This window comes from Arvicanthis niloticus, chromosome 1 (assembly GCF_011762505.2).
Source record: "Arvicanthis niloticus isolate mArvNil1 chromosome 1, mArvNil1.pat.X, whole genome shotgun sequence".
NCBI classification, from domain to species: Eukaryota; Metazoa; Chordata; class Mammalia; order Rodentia; family Muridae; genus Arvicanthis; species Arvicanthis niloticus.
The window spans coordinates 88,244,545-88,266,212 of NC_047658.1; the positions used below are offsets into that span (position 1 = coordinate 88,244,545).

Below are 21,668 nucleotides of genomic sequence, written 5' to 3' on the forward strand. Positions count from 1 at the left end.
TCTGGCACGGCCATCAAGCAGGAACGCACCACTAAAAAGGAAAAGACAGGACAGTCCCTGAGTGTCAACCACGAACGCTTGATCCTAAAATGAGAGAATTTGAGTTTTGCATTTTCCGTGGATGTGATGCTGCCTGAAGCCACCTGGGGGCAGTGCTGCGCCGCCGCGTCCTCCAGGCCGGCTCGGCTGGGCGGGGCGGTCACCCGGGAACTAGGTTTGCGCAGAACCAAACCCAGGAGGTTCCGTCTGTAACCTCCTGGTCCATGGCCCCATGGTGTCCATGATGTCTTGGAGTGTTGTCACGGATCTTTTGTTGATGTGTGCTCCTTCACTTTTATTATCACATTTTACAGACCGGGAAAAAGACCTGGCAGTGTATATCAGGTACCTCGCCAGGCTAGCTTTCTCCCGCCTCTCAAGCCCCACTTCAATGCAGACTAAATTGTTTTCAGGAAAATATAATTAAGTAGAGAGTGCTGCCTAGGAAACCTTACGTTTCTGCCATTCAGAATTTTGAAGATCGAGTTGAAATTCTTAAAACGTTCGTTAAATTTTTCTTCTCTTCTGATATCCCCAAGTTTGATACTTTTAAAAAGCAGTTTTAAATCCACCCAGTTTCCTTTTTGCAGATTTTATACTTGAACAGGGTCATCCATTTTCTTGTAATGTTTAGGGCAGATAGTAAACAAAACTACAATAAAGGTGAGTGGATATGTGAACTAATGCCTCCCACACCGCCAACCCAAGAGGGCTGTTCACACCCAAATCCCCAGATGGTTCATACTGTCTTATGTGGCAAAAGGAAACTTTTATTCGGGTGGGGGGGGGGGCTGCCAATTATGAATGGATGAATGGATAACAGAGCTTCAAGAGCAGAGAGTAGATTCAGGTGTGGTCATACAACCTGGAATCCCCACATCCCCTCCCCCCACAAACACACATACCACACCACCTCCTGACACACACACACACACACACACAGGGTTTAGATGGAGACAGGAGGATCACGAGTTCAAAGTTAACCTTGGCTGTACTCCTAATTAAAGGCTAAATAATTTATTAGCGAAGCTGTCTCAAAAACTCAAGGATGGGGAAACTAGCCTAGATTTTCCAAAGTGTCCCTGAGAAGAAGTAAGAAACCACAGGAGATAGGAAGATGGAGACATGAGGAGGCTGAGAGATGAAGACGCAAATCAAGGAATACAGGTAACCTTTTCTAAGCTTTGTATATTTATTTACAGGTGTGTGTGTGTGTGTGTGTGTGTGTGTGTGTGTGTGTGCGCGCCAGTATTCACGTAGAGATCAGACAACGTGGAGGAGATGCTGCTGCTTCCACCTTGTGGGTTCCTTGTGAGGTCAACCTCAGGTTGCCAGGCTTAGCAGCAAGCCCCTTCACCACTGAGCCCTGCCCCAGCTCCTGACAACTGATTCTGCCCTGGAACCTCCAAAGAGAAATAGGAGGTGTCTGACTCCTTGATCTTAGGAACTCTGTCCTCCAGAATGATTTGAGCTGCTCAATTTGTAATAATTTGTTAGGAACAACAAATAAGTGTAGGAACCCCGTGGGCTCGGGAGCCACAGGCTCACTAGCAATGTGACCTAGGGAATTTACTGCAATGGAACAGTCGTAGCCACCACACAGCATTTGCTGTGAGAATTTGCTTTTGTCATTCTACTGATCTGGTCCTATCAGAGAATGAAGTTGTGTGCGTATGTGTGTGCGTGTGCATGTGCGAACGCTGAACCTCCCTGCTGAACCTGGACAAGATTGCCAGTGAGTTCCAAGGACCCTCCCTTCCCCCATACATCCACCACTAGGATTACACTGGCCTCCCCTGATATCTGGCTTTTTACCAGAGTGCAGGGGATCAGAACTTGGACCCCTAACATTGTAAGACAAGTACTTTACTGATTAAGCCATCTCCCCAGACCCTGAAGAAGTTTTCTGTTGTGTTTGTTTAAGACAAGGTTCTCTGTGTGGCCCTAGTTTTCTTGAAACTTTCTCTGTAGAGTAGGCTGGCCTTGAACTCAGAGATCTGCCTCCTAAATGCTGGTACTATTCCCACTACCCGCTTAATTGTTTTTAATTATATGTGTTGGTGTGTCTCTGTGTGATTTTATGTGTGTGAATGAAGGTGTCTGCAGTCCAGAAGTAGGCATCGATTCCCCTATAGCTGGAGTCATAGGCAGTTGTGAGCTTCCTGATGTGGATACAGGGAGCTGAACTATGGTTTTCTATAAGAACAGTGTCTGTTCTTAACCACTGAGTCATTTTTTCAGCCCCCCTGAAGAAGTTTTTAAAGATCAAGTGTGGCAATCCATGGGAAGCACTGAGAGGAATGCCCATCCCAGGGATCTGAGCAATCCTGTACCACCTATACCTTAAGGTCCTCACCATGCTTCTGTGGGATTCTGTGAATACCTTCTCTACCCTTGCCCTTGAAGAGACTTGATAGGCTGCTACCAGGAGGAAACTGGATCATGGTAGAATGTCAACTCCAAGAAAACAAATGATAGCTTCTTAGTTACCCAATGCTGTATCTTCAGGACTGAGGACAATATTGGCCAAAAGAATACTGGTTGAATACAAAATGGTTTTGCTTACATACACACACACACACACACACACACACACACACACACACACACACACACGAATGCTTGAGTCAGGGTCTCCTACAGATTAAATACACAATTTACCTACATGATAAGCCTTTTTATTCTTGGTGAAGGCCACTCCATCTGAACTCCATTGCCATTTGAACTCAAAGGTGGAGGCAAACACTTCTGCCCAGACCTGCCCATCCTAAGAGCTAACAGAATTATTGTCTGGACATGTTCTCCTGGAAGAACACCCTTTTCTGCAGCCACGGGAAGGACACAGAGTTCTCTCTATGTAGGCTATCTCCTCAAAATAACTCTGAGTACATTTACACACACCCCCCCAACACAGACATATTTTAGTACAAATCAGAGTTTATTCCACACTTACTAGGCCTGATCATATAAAAAAAAAAAAAAAAAAAAAAAAAAAACAGGCCTTGGAGAGGGGCACAACTGGTTCTCAAGATGTTCAGGACCTACTTGCTTCCAACTCCAACCTCAGAGAGGCGAAGATTTCCGTTTGTTCCCACCCAGCCTCTCTCCGGCAGCCTTGTCTGCTGGCTGGCCTCCCATATGCCTGCTGATCTTGCTTCTCTGGTGATTTATGCCTGTGTGACACAGCAAGGGCAGATCAAATGCTAACCCAGCCAACGCCAGGGAATGGTGGGGAGGACACAGAAGCCAAAGCAACCAGGCTGTGTTTAGTTTTGGGGTTTTCTGTTTCTAAGTGACATTTAACTATAACTGTCATAAAAGTAATCAGTGTTCCTTAGTGAAACCAGAGCAAAGAAAGAAAAACACAAAGATAAAGCCGTTGCTCAAGTCCCTACCTCATAAATCTGCCTCCCCTTCCATATAAAGGAAGCGGGGTTCCATCTGAGTTTGAATTGTACTGCAAGAACGCTCATACATGTTTAAATGCCCAATCCTATATGTAAAGTCAAAATAGTCTCCTTTACCAGCGAGGCCACCACATTAAAAACAAAAAACAAAACCAAATAAAACTAAACCGGTCTGGATTGTTCCAGATCTTTTCCTATTCAAATATATAGGCAAATAAAGCTAGAAGCCTCACTCTCTGAACACCTAAGACAGGAGAGGAGTAGTTTCGTGGACTCCGCAAGTCTTTATAAAAGCTGTACTAGGGTAGAGAAGAGGCTCAGCTGTTGAGAACCCTTGTAGCTCCCGAAGAGGATCCAGGTTCGGTGCTCAGCATCCATGTGGTGATTCCTAACTGGGAAACTCCAGCTCCAGGAGACCAGACAACATCTTCTGACCTCCATAGGCAACAGGTGTGTGTGTGGTACATGCAGACAAAACACTCATGAAGTAAATTATCTTTAAAACAAGCAAGCAAGCAATAAGAAAAACTGTTGTAGCGTCAAAGCCCAGGCTGATCTTGAACTAGCTTCTGCCTTAAAAAAAAAAAAATCTTATTATTTGTGTGTGTGTGTGTGTATTTTTTACAGAGTGAGCTAGCCACTTTTAAACTTTTGGTTTTAAGCTTTTTTTTTTTTTTTTTTTTTTTTTTTTTTTTTTTTTTTTTTGGTTTTTTGAGACAGGGCTTCTCTGTGTAGCCCTGGTTGTTCTGAAACTCACTCTGTAGACCAGGCTGGCCTTAAACTCAGAAATCCACCTGCCTCTGCCTCCCAAGTTCTGGGATTAAAGGCGTGCGCCACCACTGCCCGGCCGCATTTTTTTAAAAATGTATTATGCGTGTTTTGTCTGGATGTATATCTGTGTACTACAGCATATGCTTGGTGTCAGCAGAAGCCAGAAGAAAACATCAGAACCATTGGAACTGGAGCAACAGTTGTCAACCACCACGCAGGTGCTGGGAAACCAAGCTTGTGGAGGAGCAGCCAGTGTTCTCCATGGCTGAGCTCGCTTCAGCCCTCGGCCTCAGCTTCTTGAGTTCTGAACTAACAGGCACGTGCCACCCCATCCAGCTCCACACACAGTTGGGTTTGTTGTTGTATTTTAAATGTGGGCATCTATTCTATTTTTTTTAACTATAGTAACTTATTTTGTGTACGTACATATATTTATGTAAGTGCACACATACTACGGTGTGCATGTTGAGGCTGGACGATTCCTGTAGGAATTAGTTGTCTCCTATCACGCAAGTCCCAGAGATGGACTCAGGCTTGTGTGTCAGACTTGGCAAATGCCTTTACCTCCTGAGCCATCTTATCAACAGCCCCGATTTCTTTTGCATGGTGCATATTCTCTTTCCCTTAGGCATAAAACTGGGAGTGGAACTGCTAGGTTCTGTGGTAACATACGAGTATCCGAGGGATACCGGAAAACATGCTCAGTGTCATTATCTACTTGGAAAGTGGACATCAAAAATGTGGCTCTAGCTGGGAGTGGTGGCACAGTAATCTTCCAGAAGGGCAGGCCAGATGGGGCACAAGTCCTTTGAGCTGTCATGTTGGGCAGCTCCAGGAAGAAGCACTTGCCTTTCTGAGTTCATTTGGCAACATGGGATCTTAATCAAGAAAATCAAACTTGTCTGGTGTTGTGGTACATGCTGATAGTCCCAGCACTCAAGAGGCAGAAGCACTGCTCTACAGAGTGAGTTTCCACAACAGTCAGAGCTGTGTAGAAAGATCCTGTCTCGTGAAAGAAAGGAGATGGGTGGAGTCAAACTTTTTCCAGGGAATGTTCATGTGACAACAGTGTTAGGCCTGAAGCCCTGCCTTCCCTTGGGAGAACAGGTTTACTGCTCTCAAACACCAAAGAGCTTACAGGACACAAGGGAACTGCATAGACCCAGATCTGGGCCAAACCTTGCCTCCATATAAGCTTGGGAAAGTCACTTTCCTAGCCTGTTCTGTGTGCTAAGTAGAGGACATTAGAAGGTCGTGATGAGAGTTATGAGGAGTACTACTGCCTGTGTGTTAGGTCCTTTTGTTACCAGTAACACAATACTCAGACTGTCAGTTGCTGTGATAAAACACCATGACCAAAAGCACCGTGGGGAGGAAAGGGCTTACTTCAGCTTACAGCACACATTAGGGGTTGGGACCCACAGGTTGACAACCATTGCCTGAGTGGTAAGCACACTGGCTGTGCTTCAAGAAGACCTGGTCTTGATTCCCAGCACCCACATGGCAGCTGACAACCATAACCCCAGTTCTGGAGGACCAGACACTCTTAGACATGCAGACAAAATGCCCATACACACAAAATAACTATTTTTTTTTTTTTTAAAAAAAGATTTATTTATTATGTATATAGCATGTGTGCCTGCAGGTCAGAAGAGGGCACCAGATCCCATTACAGATGGTTGTGAGCCACCATGTGGTTGCTGGGAATTGAACTCAGGACCCCTGGAAGAGCAGATAGTGCTCTTAACCTCTGAGCCATCTCTCCAGCCCTAAATAAGTAATTTTTAAAAGGTGGATTTGACTCATGGTTCTGGAGGTACAAAGTGAAGAGTATATATCTGGTGTTTTTGCTGGTAGAACTCCAAGGTGGTTCAGGTCTTCAGGTCTTTAATCTGACAAGCCTGTGGTAGAATAGATGTTATGGTGTTCCTCCTGTCAGTCTGTCTTCTAACAGTTGCTTTATTAAATTAAATTAAATTAAATTAAATTAAATTAAATAGGTCACACCATTTCCTGAGTGTGTCCCTGAGCAAGACACATTCTTTATAAGCCTCAGTCCTATGATGCGTACAATAGACCTAGTGACGCCTGCATACCGTATACAGCTGACTGCAGCCGGATGGACAAATAGCTCAAAATGTAAAGTACGCGGTGGGATATGACAGCAAAGTATACATGGCCGTCTCCACTGGTTTTCAGTCTTCACATCTTCCCAGGGCTACCTTTCTTCCATTCATTGCACCTGCTTTGGTTTTGAGAAAGGGCTTCACTATGTAGCCCAGGCTGGCCTTGTTTTTCTGGGGATTGCAGGGGTCTACCACCCTGCCCAAGTTCCTACCGATTAAACACTATGTGCCATGCCCTAGTCTCAGAGTTAGGAATAACTAACTCTGAATAACTTCCCTCCAGAGAGTCCAGGAAGGCCTGACAGAGATCTATCTATCTATCTACCTTTCTTTCTTTCTTTCTCCCTTTCTTTCTTTCTTTTTTTCTTTTGTTGTTGTTGTTGTTGCTGTTGAGACAAAGTTTCTCTGTGTATCAGCTCTGGCTGTACTGGAACTCCCTCTGTAGACCAGGCTGGCCTTGAACTCACAAAGGTCCTTCTGCATCTGCCTCCTGAGTGCTGGGATGTGCCACCACCACGCGGCCCTGATGATGATTAAAAATCACATAAATACTTGGAATTGTCAGGTAGACCAGACTGGGCCTAAACATACATATATACATACACACACACATATGTGTGTGTGTATCAATCAAATATATGTTTATTTATAAATTTTAAATTTAAACCAAATATATGTTTCTATATAAATATTAAATTTAAACAAAAATATACAGGTTATATATTAAATATTTACATATACATTTATATATATATATATATATATATATATATATATATATATATTTTTTTTTTTTTTTTTTTTCTAGACAGGGTTTTTCTGTGTAGCCCTGGCTGTCCTGGAACTCACTCTGTAGACCAGGCTGGCCTCGAATTCCGCCTGCCTCTACCTCCGAAGTGCTGGGATTAACGGTGTGCGCCACCACTGCCCGGCTATATACTTACATTTATATATAAATATTAAATACATATATGCTTACCATGAATTTGGATTCTTTATGAGTTTTCAACACAATTTTTGTTGCTTCGTCCTCTCCGGTTCTTTTGTTATCTCTCCCTCTCTTGGAAAGTGTCTTAAGTTTCTTCAAAACAGAAGTCAAGAAATCCTAAAGATTTTCTGTAAAAGCCTTTTATGTTATTGCTTGGAAAAGAGACTTACACAGCATAGTAACCGGCTTTAGACCTAGACGCTCAGGAAGCGTTCAACAGGCGGGGGAGCCAGAAGACAAGGCGGCGGCTGCAGGGAGGTGATGGCCACCGGGGGTGGCCACGTGAGCCCGGGCGTGCGCCCCGTGCGTCAGTCCCGCCCCAGCTCTGGACCCAGCCTCCGGCTCCAACCCCAGCGGCAGCAGCCCCAGCTCCAGCCAGCGCTCGGCTCCTGCACTCGGACGTCTCCAGGCGCCCCACTGCGGCTGCGGGCCTGGCTCTCTGTCGCCTGCGCTCGCCTCCCGGGATTCTCCTCCGCCCTGCACCCTGGAGCGCCCGGTCGCCAGCCTCTGCCAGCTCCTCGGGATCCTTGCGGCCGTGGGCAGCGGCTGTCGCGCCTGCCCCACTGTGGGAGGTAGGTGACGGGGCTGGATGGGGTGCCCGCTCGTCTTGCTGTGGACCCCCGAAAGGCAACTGGGGCGCCTGAGCTCCCCCGGGGCTCAGTGTTTGCGCCCGTAAAGGCAGGGATGAAAGACGCTGGCAAGCGATGAGCGCCGGTCTGGTTGCACCAAGCAGTGCACGCGGGCCTCCGCCCGGGTCTCCTCTGTGTCTCAGGGAGCCCGCCTGTCCCCCTGAAGCGCCCAAGTAACATTCCCCTCACGGGGTTCCCCACACTAGAGGCCTGTGCGGGCCTCAGTTCCCAGAACTTCGAGGACTGTGCAGTATACGTACAGCATACGCCCTTGCAGCATTGTTGGTTGAGGGAGTTGGGGTGTTGGCAGGCGTTGGAGACTTGTGCGCCAAGGGGTTGAGCATTCATATGCAGTTGGTGGCGCGGGGGCGGGGACATCCCGGGTAAGCCCCGGGCCAACCCTAGCTTGTGTCGGCTAAGGGGATTGAGGGAAACCTACCCAGCTGCGCCCTGTGTGTGACTGATCGCATGTGTTTCGGAGGAGTGAGACCCGATTTAGGGATTCTCCTTGGGGGCGTATTCCTGCTTCCCCCGTAATGAGGCGCTCCCTGTTTTGGGACCACTGAACAGATTTTACGGAGGAGAAAGCCAAGGTCCAGAGAGGCCCCCTGGCCCCCAGAGGCTAGGTAGGGAATATAGAGTAAGTAGACAAGGACTGTGAGTGTAGGGATAAGAGTGAAGTTTTGGGAAGGCTTCCCGGTGAAGGTGCTGTTTGCTCTGTGAGGAGGATGAAGCCAATGGAAGGAGGGGGCCCAGGCGGTGTTCAGACCTCGACTTTAGCTCTTCACCTCTCTCTGCGGCTGCAACAGTTCCTGGGAAAGGAAAGGCAGACTGGAGCTAGAAGTGGGGCTGGGGGAGAGGAGGGTGGGGGGGGGGGCGACTCTTTGTTCCAAAGAATTGGGTTCTTTTGAGGGTCTGAGCGCATTAGCTGTGACTTTCCTGTATGGCTTTTGCCACGCTGCTTCACAAACATAATATTTTCAAACCTTTTACCCTGCACTGGTCAGACTCGCCCCAAGAGGTCTTGTCATCTACAGGGCTGGCAGATGTTAGTTTCTCCCTGGGAACTGCATGTAGGAAGCTAAGGGTGCAGCAGGATCGAGTTGTTGTTTCTGGCTCCTTCTCTAATTTCTAATTTCTTAATTTCTATTTTTCTTAATTTCTAATGTGAAGGAGAAAAACTCCAGCATCAGGCACAGCAACCAAGCAGTAACAGCCTTTGGGAAGGCTTTGGGTAGAGGGAGAGGCAGCTGCAGGAATCAGTTACCCAGGATCCCAGGGTGCCACAGGGTCTAGTCTGGGGTGATCCTGGGTTTGAGCCTTAAAAGCTTGTTGGATGAGGGCCTGTATGGGGGAGGGGAGCATGGCCGGCTCAGGGGTTGAGAGCTCTTGACCCTGAAGTAAAAGGGGGAAAGCTGCAGGATCGTGGGGACTCGGTTGCCCTGGTCCTGTATCTGGTGGCTCACCCATGCCACACCATCTTCTGGGGATCCAGTCACCTTCACACACACACACCACAAATTAAAGAGGGTCTACGGGTACAGACTACAAGGCTTCAGAGAAAGAAAAAGGTTGAGTCACTACAGTACAGTATAGTTAAGCTGAGAGAAACATTTCACAGGCTGAAGAGTCAGAGGTGAGTGTAGGCTGTGGTTCTAACATCTGCCGACCCCAGCATGGCTTGCTTGCCCCTGATTGCTAGACCACACTGGAGTTTCCTTGAGGAGGTCTGGAGTAAGACTCCCAGTTTGCATTCTAAGAAATACTAAGAAATTCCCAGGGGAGGTTCCTAGCTGCTCCAGGGTGTTCGAGTTACGGAAATAAAGACTATATTAGGCAAAGTCACCAAACCTCTGTTTCTCTGCTTTCTCCCCTGTAGAATGGAGCAAATAGCATCTGCCTCCTGGGAATCGGAGGCAGCTCTGAAGGAGGGGCTGTGTCAACAGATGGGATGGAGGGGTGGATCACTTGGCAGGGGACAAGTTGGCAATAGACTGAATAAGGAGACTAGCAGGAGGCAGGTGACTGAAGGAAGGCACAGAGTTCTGGGATCCTGTGTCAGGTGATGGAGCCCATGCCCTCCCTGGAGCTTAGAGAAGGTACACACAGGTGCTCTGTGATGATGTAGAAATGTCATCAGCCCGCCCTGACCAGGGTGTGGAAAGTGAGCCACTGAGTGGGCCTGGAAGTGGTGCAAAGTTATTTGGGCCACATTTCATATGCCTAAATGTAATCAATCACATGGTCTCACTAAGTTGCAGGGAATGCTGGGAGACACTGTCTCTGGCTGGGCTAGTGGAGGCTGCTCTAGACAGCACCCAGCTTATCTATGATGTCTTGAGCCCTGGACTCGTTTCTCAGTTTCTTTGGAATGAAAAAACATCACTGGGGATGTGGCCTGATAGCATGCTTGCCAAACAGGCTCAAAGCCCTGGATTTCACCTCAGCACCTCATATATCATGCCCACTATCCCAGAACTAGGGAGGAAAGAAGCAAGACAGTCAGAAGTTCAAGATCACTGCCCCCAACATAGGGAACTGGAGGCCAGCCTGGCTATGAAAGACCCTGTCTCAAAAGAAAAACAAAAACCACGGACAAACCCATAATTGGAAGCTTAAGAATTCAGCAGTGGTGGCACATGCCTCTAATCCTAGCACTCAGGAGGCAGAGGCAGGCAGATCTGTGAGTTGGAGCCAGCCTGGTCTACAGAGCTAGTTCCAGGATAGCCAGGGCTACACAGAGAAACCCTGTCTTGGAAAAGAGAAGGAAAGCTCATATTAGGCAGAGCTCTGTGTCCCTTGGCCAGGGCTTTGAAGCAGGTTCTGCTGTTAGAGGTGGACCTTGTCCTAAACAGCAGACTTAATGGAACAGGCTGTGCCGGACCCCTATGGTACCAATACTGTGCAGTACCTGATTGGTGTGACCCAAACACTTTTCTGCTTTGTTCTGTGTATTTCTGAGTGGGGGAGGGGGCAGCATCAGGAATCAGGAAATGAAGCATCAAGTGAGGATCTCATTAATATTCAGGGCCTCAGCGTACACTAAGGGCTCACAGATAAACTGCCAACAATGAAGAGAAACAGTACTTTATGTCAAAATAAAAGAACCAGGATATCCACACTGGCTTTCTCCATTAGACTCCCATTTTCCAAGCCCAGAATCAGTCAGCGTTTACATGAACTTGCTGAATGCCCCTACCTTCATGTCCACAGGTCCTGCTGCTTAGAGTGCCTTAGAGTAGTGCCTTAGAGTACTCCCAGGGCCCACACCTGTCTATCCCCTTCAGGATCAAGCTCAGCGTTTACCTCCTCCAGAACACCTTCCCTGGGTCATTTCCTTGCTTGTGAATCAGCAGACAGCAAACAATACCTACCACAGTGAGATCAACCCCTCAGCCCTACCATGCCTGGAATAGAATTGGTGCTGGAAAATACCAGCTGCTATTCCATCCTGACCATCCTACTCTCCTCTATCACCTCCCACCTCCACCCCAGCACCTCTTCCGAGGCCCTGCATAACAATTCCTGTTACAGGAAGTTCCAGGAAAACCAGGGCTACACAGAGAAACCCTGTCCATCCATCCATCCATCAATCAATAGGAGGTAGAAGGGTAGAGAAAAGAAGAGAGGAGACAGAGGAGGAAGCAGGAACTGTGGACAGAAATATTTAGAGTTAGGGGTTAGCTCATCATGAGAGGGCTTGCGTAGCATGTACTAGGCTCTGGATTCCGCCCTCAGCACTGGAAATGAAGGAGGGAGGAAGACACTGAGGAGCGGAAGGGGAGGGAGGGAAGAAGGATGGGAAGACAAGAAGGAAAGCAGGCTTAAGAACTGAGGCTGCTGACTCTGAAAGAGGAGCCCATGGAAGTTCTGTCTCTAGAATTCTAAGACAAGAAAGAGCTTGAGTCATTGCATCAGTAGCGATCAAGAGCTCACATGACTAAACAGGCTCCAGCCCGGGGCCCTTCCGCTCCATCCTGCCTCATGGCAACATCTGGAGTCAATTTTAATTGTTCTGATTCTAGTGCATCTGACAGCTAGAAAGTGGAGATCACTCATGCTGCTAAATGTTTGACATCCCACAGGACATGTTGCCTTGTAAGTAAGAATTGTACCAGCTTGGCCGGGCAGCACTCTGAAGGCAAAGGTCGGTGGATCTCTGTGACGTCAAGAACAGCCAGGACTCCACATGAAGAAACCCTATCTCAAAAACAAAACAAAACAAACAAACAAAAAAACCCACTACCACCACCACCACCAAAAAAAAAAAAAAAAACCCAAAAAACAAAGAAAAAAAATTGGACCAGCTCATTGTCGATAGTACAGAGTCACGGAAAGCATGCTCAGTGGAGACGAGAGCTTGCCGAGTAAGCTTGAGGACCCTAGTTCAGATCCCAGCACATACACAAAAAGCTGGGTATGTCAGGCATGACAAGAGGATTCCTGGGGCTTGCTGGCTGCCAGCTTTGCTTCAGGTTTGATGAGAGACCCCATCTTAAAGCAATAAGGTTGTATATGTTAGAGCAGAATACTCAGTGTTCGCTAGCTTCCGTGTACGTACACACACACACACACACACACACACACACACACACAAACCAGCCTTTCCTGACTCTTCTCTCTTTGGAAACAATCTCCATATATTCCACAGGAACAGAGATACAGCTTCCTGGCTAGAACCTGCTTAGGAGCAGCAACCTGCTTAGAAGGACAGGGGCTAAGTCAACATTTGTTTCTGCTGAAATGCATGTGCTACAACCTGGACTCTGTCCATACAAATACATCATTATGCAAGAGTTCTTTGTTTTAAAGTCAGCAAATGACATTTTAGAGTATAAAGCAGAAAAGATTGTCATTATATCTTCAATGAGCAACATGCACAAGGGGGCTTTGGATTTTAATGTCATCTAGGCACTAGCTTTTGGGTCCCCAGGACATGGTGTACTTCTGGCTGGTTGCACCAGGGGTACAGTGTGCCTTGATTCTCAGGATGCACTCTGTGTTTACACAGTCTTCTCTGTGGCCGGGCCATGTAAATGTTCACACAGAGGAATGGTGTCTCACTACTACTCCAGCTGCAGCCCAGAGTGCCAAGCCTGGCACAAACCAACTGTGCAGGTCACAGGAGTAAACTACAGAAAAAGTTGGCCATCTCCGGCTGAGGAATCAGTCTGGGGAATCGGTGACCCAGTGGCATGATTGAGACCTCAAGGCAGAAAACCAAATCATGAATAATAAAAAATGACTATAATCTGTGCAGACTTGGAAGCACAGAGATCTCCGTTCAAGTCCTAACTTTGCCATAGCAGTGTTGGGCTAGTCACTTAAATGTTATCCTCCGTCTCTCTGTGAAATTACTCACCTCATAGAGGGAAGCAGAGCAGGGAAGGAAGGAGTGACAGAGAAAGGTGGCTAGGAATGCCCTTGTGGCTCAGAGGCTCCTGTCATCATCACACACATACTAAACTGCTTACTTCAGCACCTGGCACGCAGCCAGACCTTTGAATGAACGCATGATTACTCTTATTTCTGTGAAAATCCTGTCAGGTGGAGGATATCGGAGCCCAGGTCTTAGCTTCTTTCTCATCCCTCTGCAGCATCAAATCTCCATTTTCCCCTCTGTCGATTCGAGACAGGAGCTCATGCTACCCTCTATGCATATACTGCCCACTCTGCGTGCAGAAAGCCCCTGCCTGGCACCTAAAGGATCAGGCAGAGCCACCTGTGGGAGTGGAGGAAGCAGAGAGAAGTGAAGATGGGGGGTGGGGAGGGGCCAAGCCTTATTTATCACACCAGGAAATCCATGGTGAAAGATCATAGATCATAGAAGGAGGGTGTGATGCTGAGCCCAGCCTGCGAGCCTGTGAGGCAGGAAGAGCCAGAGCTGGAGAAATGGACAGAATAGGGAAAGCATATTATTTTGACTTACGGGGATACCCACCACGAACACCCCTGGGAACAGTTGGAAACATGACAGCTGCATCTAGATATGGGAAGTTTTGCCGCCTGTGCACAGTTGCAAAGGTTGTTCAGAAGAGATGGGCATTATGTGATCTGAGCGGCATGATAAGTGGCCCTGATAGGAAAGGGCTGCTGTTTTGACCATGTGCTTTAGGAAAGTCTTTCTATTTTCCCAGTGCTGGGGATGGAGCGCAGAGCCTGCCTGCACTGACTGGGCAAGGGTTCTGTCACTGAGCCACAACCCCAGAACTCAGAAAAGTTCTTTTTCCCCCTTTCTCCTCTCCCCTTCTCCACTTATCTGAAGCCCAGTCACAAGGAAAACTTTTATTGAGAAGGGAAGGCGGGCTGAGCTTACTGGGTTCATTTATATACAATAGGTGAATACCAGATCCCCGGCTGCCTTGTTTATTTAGGGTTTTGGGTGGTTTTTTTGTTTGTTCGTTTGTTTTTAGTATTTTATGTGTATGAGTGCTTTGCCTGCATGTGAGTGCCTAGTACCCTTGGAGGTCAGAAGAGGGGGTCAGATCCCCTGGAACTGGAGTTAGAGTTGGTTGTAAGCTACCATGTGAGTGTTGGGAATTGAGTCTGGGTCCTCTGCAAGAGCAGCAAGTGCTCTTAATCACTGAGACAGTTTTCCAGCCCAGTTTTGTTTTGATTTAATTTATTGTATGATTCTGAAGATGGAACCCAGGACCATGTAAAGGCTAGACAATACTTATCTACCACTTAGCTGTACTCCAAGATGGCTGGTATTTTTAAATCATATGTAAATAGGGACTGGAGAAATAGTTCAGTTGATGAAGTGCTCGCTGTGCAAGTATGAGGTCGTGGGTTCAAATCCTCACCACCCACATAAAAGCTAGGTGTAAGGGTTTGATCAGCAATAAGAGCACTTGCTACTCTTACAGAAGACCTGGGTTTGGTTCTCAGCACTCACATGGCAGCTCACAACCATCTGTAACTCCAGTTCCAGAGGATTCAACGCTCTCTTCTGGCTTTTATGAGCACAAAGCACACATATGGTGCACAGATATTCATGCAGGCAAATACTTATATGCATAAGATTTTAATAAAAAGAAAACTGGATGCAGCCATCTTGGCCTATAGTGGGAGCAGTGAGGATGCTGGAGAAATGCAAGGAGGACCCCCGGGGTTCACTGCCCCACCAGCCTAGCCAGTCAGGGAGCTCTGGGCTCACTGAGAACCCTGCCCCCAAAAAGGGCAGACAGCAGCTGAGAAAGACACCTGTCTGGTGTCTTCGGGCCTTCATCAACATGTGGGCACACAAGTCATATAAACATGGTACCCGTAACACTGAGTTCTGGAACAGTTTTGGACTGCAGCTGACAGAAAGCCTCTAGGTGTGTAGCATGCCCATGTCCCCATCCTGTCACCACAACCACCATGTCTCAGTTATACAGTTTAGGGGTCTTGATTGGGTTAATTTTCTCTGCCAGTTAAAGAATTAAAAGGTAGAAGAACCCTCAGGCACTACAGACAGAATCAGCAGTGGAGGAATGGTATTTGTTGGGATGAGGAGATTCACACAGAGAGCAGACACAGAGAAGACCACCCTCTGGGAAGCAGGATGGGTACTTGGAAACCTGAAAAATCCAGTCTCTTGAGTGGTGGGTGGTTTAGAGCCTTCTGAATTTAGGTTGGTTTGAAGAAAGGTAAGACAACATGTCCTTGTTGAGCTGCAGGGGTCCTGCTGCTGGGAGACTGAAGCCAGCTCTGCCTTTGTTTGGAGCTGCCAGGCTTTTGTCTCAAGTCAGGAGGGTGAGGCAGAAGCAGGCCATCTTGAGAGTTCACCCAGTTTATTAGCTATGGTCTAGGGCCCTCACTAGCAGTCTGCCTGCCAAGGAGTCCAGCTAGTCTCTCACCATCACTCATATGCGCGTGCGCGTACACACACACACACACACACACACACACACACACACACACGGAGAGAGATAGAGACAGAGACAGATTATCGGAGCCAGCCTGTAATTGACAGGTCCAGAAGGGGATGGTCGATTGACTTCTAGCTCTCAGATGAGGTCACAACTCTCCATTTTCCTCTTTACCTCTTGCTCTGTGGTCCACCCCACATCACCTTTCTTCAGTGGTGCCCTGGCCTCAACCCTAAATTCCTGCCCTGCCAGAAATGTTTGACCCTGCCCTTCTTCTAGTCACTTGAGAAGCCCTTAGTTTACCTGGACTGTGTTGTCTTTGGCCACATGACCATCTTTGAACCAATCACTGGGAGCAGGCATCTGGCCTATAATGATGCTAATCAATTATAGTTACTCTTAGGATGTAAAAGCTCTGGTGTTGTGAAACAGCTTTGATCCTAACTCTTCTAACCATATGTTACTGGGTAGGAGTGAGTAGATCCTGAGAGACACTGTACATTCTTTAAGTGTTTCTAATTGCCTGTGTTTCCTAGGCTGTGGGCTAACGCTGCCAGGCATATTCCGTGTGCAGTCAGTGCAGGGCAGTAGCAGTGGCTCTGGGATGCTGAAGCCTTTGCTGCTACAGAAAGATAGCTCCAGGCACTGAGAGTGAGCCCAAGGAGGACCAGCAGCCATTGCGGTTTGTCTGCTGACCTGTTATAGGCCTTGCTTTGGCCATTCCAAGCATAGTCTCTCTCTCTCTCTTTTTTTTTTTTTTTTTTTTTTTTTTTTTTTTTTTTTTTTTTTGGTTTTTCGAGACAGGGTTTCTCTGTGTAGCCCTGGCTGTCCTGGAACTCACTCTATAGACCAGGCTGGCCTCGAACTCAGAAATCCGCCTGCCTCTGCCTCCCAAGTGCTGGGATTAAAGGCATGCGCCACCACTGCCCAGCCCAAGCATAGTCTCTTATGTCCATGGCTGCCACAGGATCACAGCTTAGCAAGACACAGCCTAGCGCGTGCACATACACACACACACACACACACAGAGGGAGAGGGAGATGGATAGATCTTGACTTCCAGAGAATAGCTGTTCCCTGAGGACCCCTAAAAATCTTGGCTTTGCTGATACCCAGACATCCAGGTCCCCTCTGGAGTGATCCTGGCTTCTAGAGAATAGCTGTTCCCTGAGGACCCCTAAAGAATCTTGACTTTGCTGATATCCAGACATCTAGGTCCCCTCTGGCTGGAACTCAAGGCTTAGCCTCACAATTTAGAAAAATGAAGATGAGTCTTGTGCCGGTGTCACAGCCTGTACTAGAGAGCTAACTGACAGCTATGATTCTACGTCCCAGGTTGATAGTATGGCAGGGAGAGAGGAAGGACACACAACTCTCGGGAGAAACTTCTCCTCAGGTGTGTCGGTGTGTCTGGCTGGAAGGGGGAAGTTGTGGGTACCTAAGTGAGTAACTTCTGGAAATTTCTCATTTCCTGTGAACTGAGGTCTCTCTCCTTCCTTGGGTTTTGGAATCCATAACAGATTGAGTTTGCTAGGAAGCTGAGGGTCAGAACTGGAGTCTGGAGCTGAGGTAAAGCCCTGGTACCTGTCTCATGTGCAGAGTGAAATCAGCCACCAAGCTACAACTTCGCATTGAGACTAGTTTTCCTAATGTGTCCCTAGCAAGGCATCTTGTCATAAGGAATGTGACCTTTTATGCTATGAGAGAAAGCATTGCTGCAACCAATATCATTAGCAACTTGAAGTGGGGGGGGGGGGAAGCAAAACATAATAAATTATCACCTTATGATGTTATAATATCAAAGTATGAATAGGATGCTGCCCATGATCGGAGACCTATGTGTTGTGCCTCTGCTAACCTCAGGGTCTGGCTTGTACCTCATGGCCTAACATAGCTGCCTAAACTCCAGCAACCACATCTGCATTCTAGCCAGAAGGGTACAGTGGACATATTCTTTCCCTTTAAAAACCTTTCCCTACTGGGGCCAAAGAGAAGGCTCATAAGGTAGAGGCACCTGCTGCTAAGCCTAATGACCTGTGTTCAGTCCCTGGAACCCACATGGTAGAAGGAGACTCCCATTTCCGTCCTCCCATCGCCATGTGCTCTTTGTGAGCTCCCCTGACCCAAATGAAACAAATGAATGTTTTAAAACACCACCAACAAACCAACCCCTCCCCAAAGCTGTACACAGCCTTTCTGCTTGTTTCATCAAGCTCAACTTGGGTGTGTAGCGTTGTGAAACCGTTTCCACAGAACTGATAAGCCTCCCCTCTGAAGAGAGAAGCCCAGAAAGCTACAAGATTAACAGGCTCCTCCCGAGCTTATATAGACAGTGAGCAATTGCTGGGGGACAGACACTGCAGCCAGCGAGGCAAGACACAAGGTAGGCAAGGAGCTCGGGGCTGCCGCTCTCCTGAGTCCTCAAGCGTGTGGTGTTGTTGGCTTTAGATGCTGCTGCTCCGGTAACCCCATTGGTTCACCAAGCTGAACTTGGGGTGGGGGTGGGGTTGGGGGTGGGGGTGGGGGTGTCATTTCTTTGGTCTGTCATCACTACCATACCGAGTGAATAGACAGTTGTTCACATCCCCAGGAAGTCATACAGCTCATGGTCTTGCCTAGCTGTAAAGTAGTTTGGGAAGTAAGTGGAGCACTTATTTGAGAGACTGTGTACTTAGTTGACAGGCGTGGCCTCAGGCTTCCTTAAGAGCAAACTCGTGACAATGTGAAACCCACAAGACTGGGTTCACTCGGTTCTGGATGTGTACCAAGTGCCTTCTGGGTACCAGGGGCATAGTGCCAGGCAGTCACAGCTGGTGTCAGCAGCAGCTCTGTTTCCAGGGTCTGGAGGATGTTTATCTGTGGTTCCGTCTGTCTCATAGTTCCGTCTCAAAGCTTCTGTGAGCTAGCTGTGGAACCACAGGGAGGCCACTTCCCTACTCAGCCGCGAGCAGTGGGGGAGGGGTGGTCAGGTAAGGGTTGGGAAATGAGTATGGCCAGATCACAGCAACAGAGCCTTGATCTGCCAGAAACGGCCTCAAGTTCTGCATCTCAGCCCAGAGCCACATTTCCTGGTGCCACAGCTGAAGGTGTGGGCATGTCACTATCCTGCCCTCTGAAGCCATCGACTGGCTGAGTCTGCTGGCAGATATAGGCACCACACTGTCCTGGTCTGTAAGGCTGATAGGACAGAGGAGGCACTGGGGCTAGGAGCTGCATGCAAACCCTTAAGAGGACTAGGTGGCTCTGGCATCTGTCCCAAGCTGGTGACTGTCCTGCCCTGAGGGTAAAAAAATAAACTTGGCAGCTGACATGAGGTTTCAAACTGGGAGTGGAGAAATCAGTGCGTAGCTGGCACTCGAAGGAAAAGGCTAGAGAGAAACAAAACCAACGGGCACAATTAAATAGAAAATAGCAAGGGTACATTTTGTCAAGGAAGGTAGAGTACAGGTTTGGGAATTTTAATTTCTATTTTAGGAGCGTGTTCTGAGTTAAAATGTAAAAGTATGTCCTGTTTCAGTAGCTGCTAAGAAAGTGCCAAAGCCTCAGAGGAAAGAAATGGTTTAGACAAAAAACCAAACATTAGGCCAGGCATTGTGGCACATGCCTTTAATCCCAGTACTCAGGAGGCAGAGGCAGGTGGGTCTCAGTTTGAGGCCAGCCTGTTCAACACTGTGAGTTCTAGGACAGCCAGGACTGCATCCATAGAGAGACACTGTCTCAAAACAGGCTGTAGAGATGGTGACTGGAACAAGGCATTTAACTACACAAGCTTGGCAACCTGAGTTGGAATCCGTATAGTAGAAAAAGAGAATCAACTCCTGATGGGTATCTGTTGACTTCTACACACAAACTGTGGCAAGTATATTCCTCCTTCTTCCAGAGAGACGGGGAGGGGAGGGGGGAGGGAAGAGGAGGGAGGAGGGGAAGGGGTAGAGGGAGGGGTAGAGGAAGAGAGGCTCCAAGTGATTCTTCTGGCTCAGCCTCCTAGCTGCTGGGATTACAGGCATATGCCACCTCGCCTATTGGGAAACTTTTAATGCACACAGAAACATTCTTCCCTTTGTCATTTGACAGAAGCCTGGTCATCTGCACCTTTCAGACTTAAGCAGTTTTTCTTGACTATCTTTTTCTTCCAGATAATAGTTTTACTGAAATGTATAATTTGCACATCTTACAGTCTACTCATTTTGAGTGGGCAGTTCACACTGCAGTGACAGAATACAAACACAATCAGCTTAGAGCCTTTCTTCAGTACGTCATTCCTCATTTCTCCTGCCCACCTTTCTCCCCTATACTCAGCCATCACCGGAGAAGCTTCCTGTATCAGACGGTAACAAATACAGAGACCCACAGATAAACATACAGAGTAGAGACTTTGGGACACTCAGCTCTACATGGGATGTCTGTTGTATCCCTCCCTCAGCGCTCAGGAAGCCCCAGGAGTGTAAGAGCCAGAGAGGATGGAGAACCCCGAGAAACCATGTCCTCTAACTCCACATGATCAAAGCTCCAATGAACTCATAGAGATGGAAGCAGCGTGCACAGGACTGCACGGGTCTGCACCAGGTCCTCTGTGTATGTATCATGGGCTTCTGATTCTTGTGCCTTCTCTTGGGCTCTTTTCCTTCTGGTTGTCTTGTCCAACTCCAACATGATAGTTTTGTTTTTTTTTTTCTTATATTTTATTTTGTTATATTTTATTATTATCCCTTAGAAGCCTGCTCTTTTTTTTTTGGTTTTTCGAGACAGGGTTTCTCTGTGTAGCCCTGGCTGTTCTGGAACTCACTCTGTAGACCAGGCTGGCCTTGAACTCAGAAGTCCGCCTGCCTCTGCCTCCTAAGTGCTGGGATTAAAGGCGTGCACTGCCACCACCACCGGCCCAGCCGAAGCCTGCTTTTTCTAATGAGAGACAGAAAGGGAGTAGATCCAGGGAAGGGGAGGTGAGGAGGGAATGGGAGGAGTAGAGGGAGGGGAGATCGTAGTCAGGATGTTTTATTGAGAAAAGAATCTATCTTCTTTTTGTTGTTGTTTTCTCAAGCATCTTTTTTAAAATTAAATTTATTTATTTTTCCCCTTTACAATGGAGTTTCCTCTCCTCCCAGAATCCCCTCACACAGGTCCTCCCCCCTATTTCCCCTTCCTCTTCTCTTTTGAGAAAGGGCAGCCCCTCTTCTGGTGTCAAACCCCACCCCCATCCTAAAGCCACCCCCCCACCTCACCCCCACCCTCATACATCAAGTCACTGAGGGACTAGGCACATCCTCTTCCACTGAGGCAGTCCATTTAGGGGCTCAAGAACCACAGGCAGGCAGGTGGGCAGACAGGCAGGAAGACAGGCAAGCAGACAGGCAAGCAGGCAAGCAACAGGCTCAGGGATAACCCCTGCTCCAGTTGTTTGGGGACTGCATGAAGACCAAGCTGCACATCTGCAACATGTGTGCAGGAGGCCTACCTAGGTCCAGCCCGTGCTTGCTTTTTGGTTGGTGATTCAGTCTCTGGAAGCCACCAAGGGTCCAGGTTAGTTGACTCTGTTGGTCTTCCTGTGGAGTCCCTGTCTCCTTCAGGGCCCTCAGTCTTTATCCCAACTCTTCCACAAGACTCCTGGAGCTCTGTCTACTGTTTGGCTGTGAGTCTCTGCATCTCTTTCCATTGGCTGCTAGGTGGGGCCTCTCAGGGGACAGTTATGCTAGGTTCCTGTCTGCAAGCATAGTGGAGTATCATTGATAGTGTCAGGGATTGGTTCTTGCCCATGAACTGGATCTCAATTTGGGGCAGTCATTGGTTGGCCATTCCCTTAGTCTCTGCTCCATCTTTGTCTCTGGTTGTTTTTAATTTTTTTTTTTGGGGGGGGGG

General features: G+C 47.8%; 1 protein-coding gene across 2 annotated transcripts in view; it reads left to right on the forward strand.

The window, feature by feature from the left end:
- Window positions 1-7,702: 7,702 nt before the first annotated feature.
- Window positions 7,703-21,668, forward strand: part of Eef2k (eukaryotic elongation factor 2 kinase) — a 58,735-nt gene continuing 44,769 nt past the window's right edge. The window contains exons 1-2 of one of the 2 annotated variants that reach the window (XM_034515185.2): window positions 7,703-7,903; window positions 20,239-20,390. The gene's annotated coding sequence lies outside the window, so the exon portion shown is untranslated. The remainder of the gene's footprint in view (window positions 7,904-20,238; window positions 20,391-21,668) is intronic. The other variant, XM_034515177.2, reaches the window with a different exon arrangement.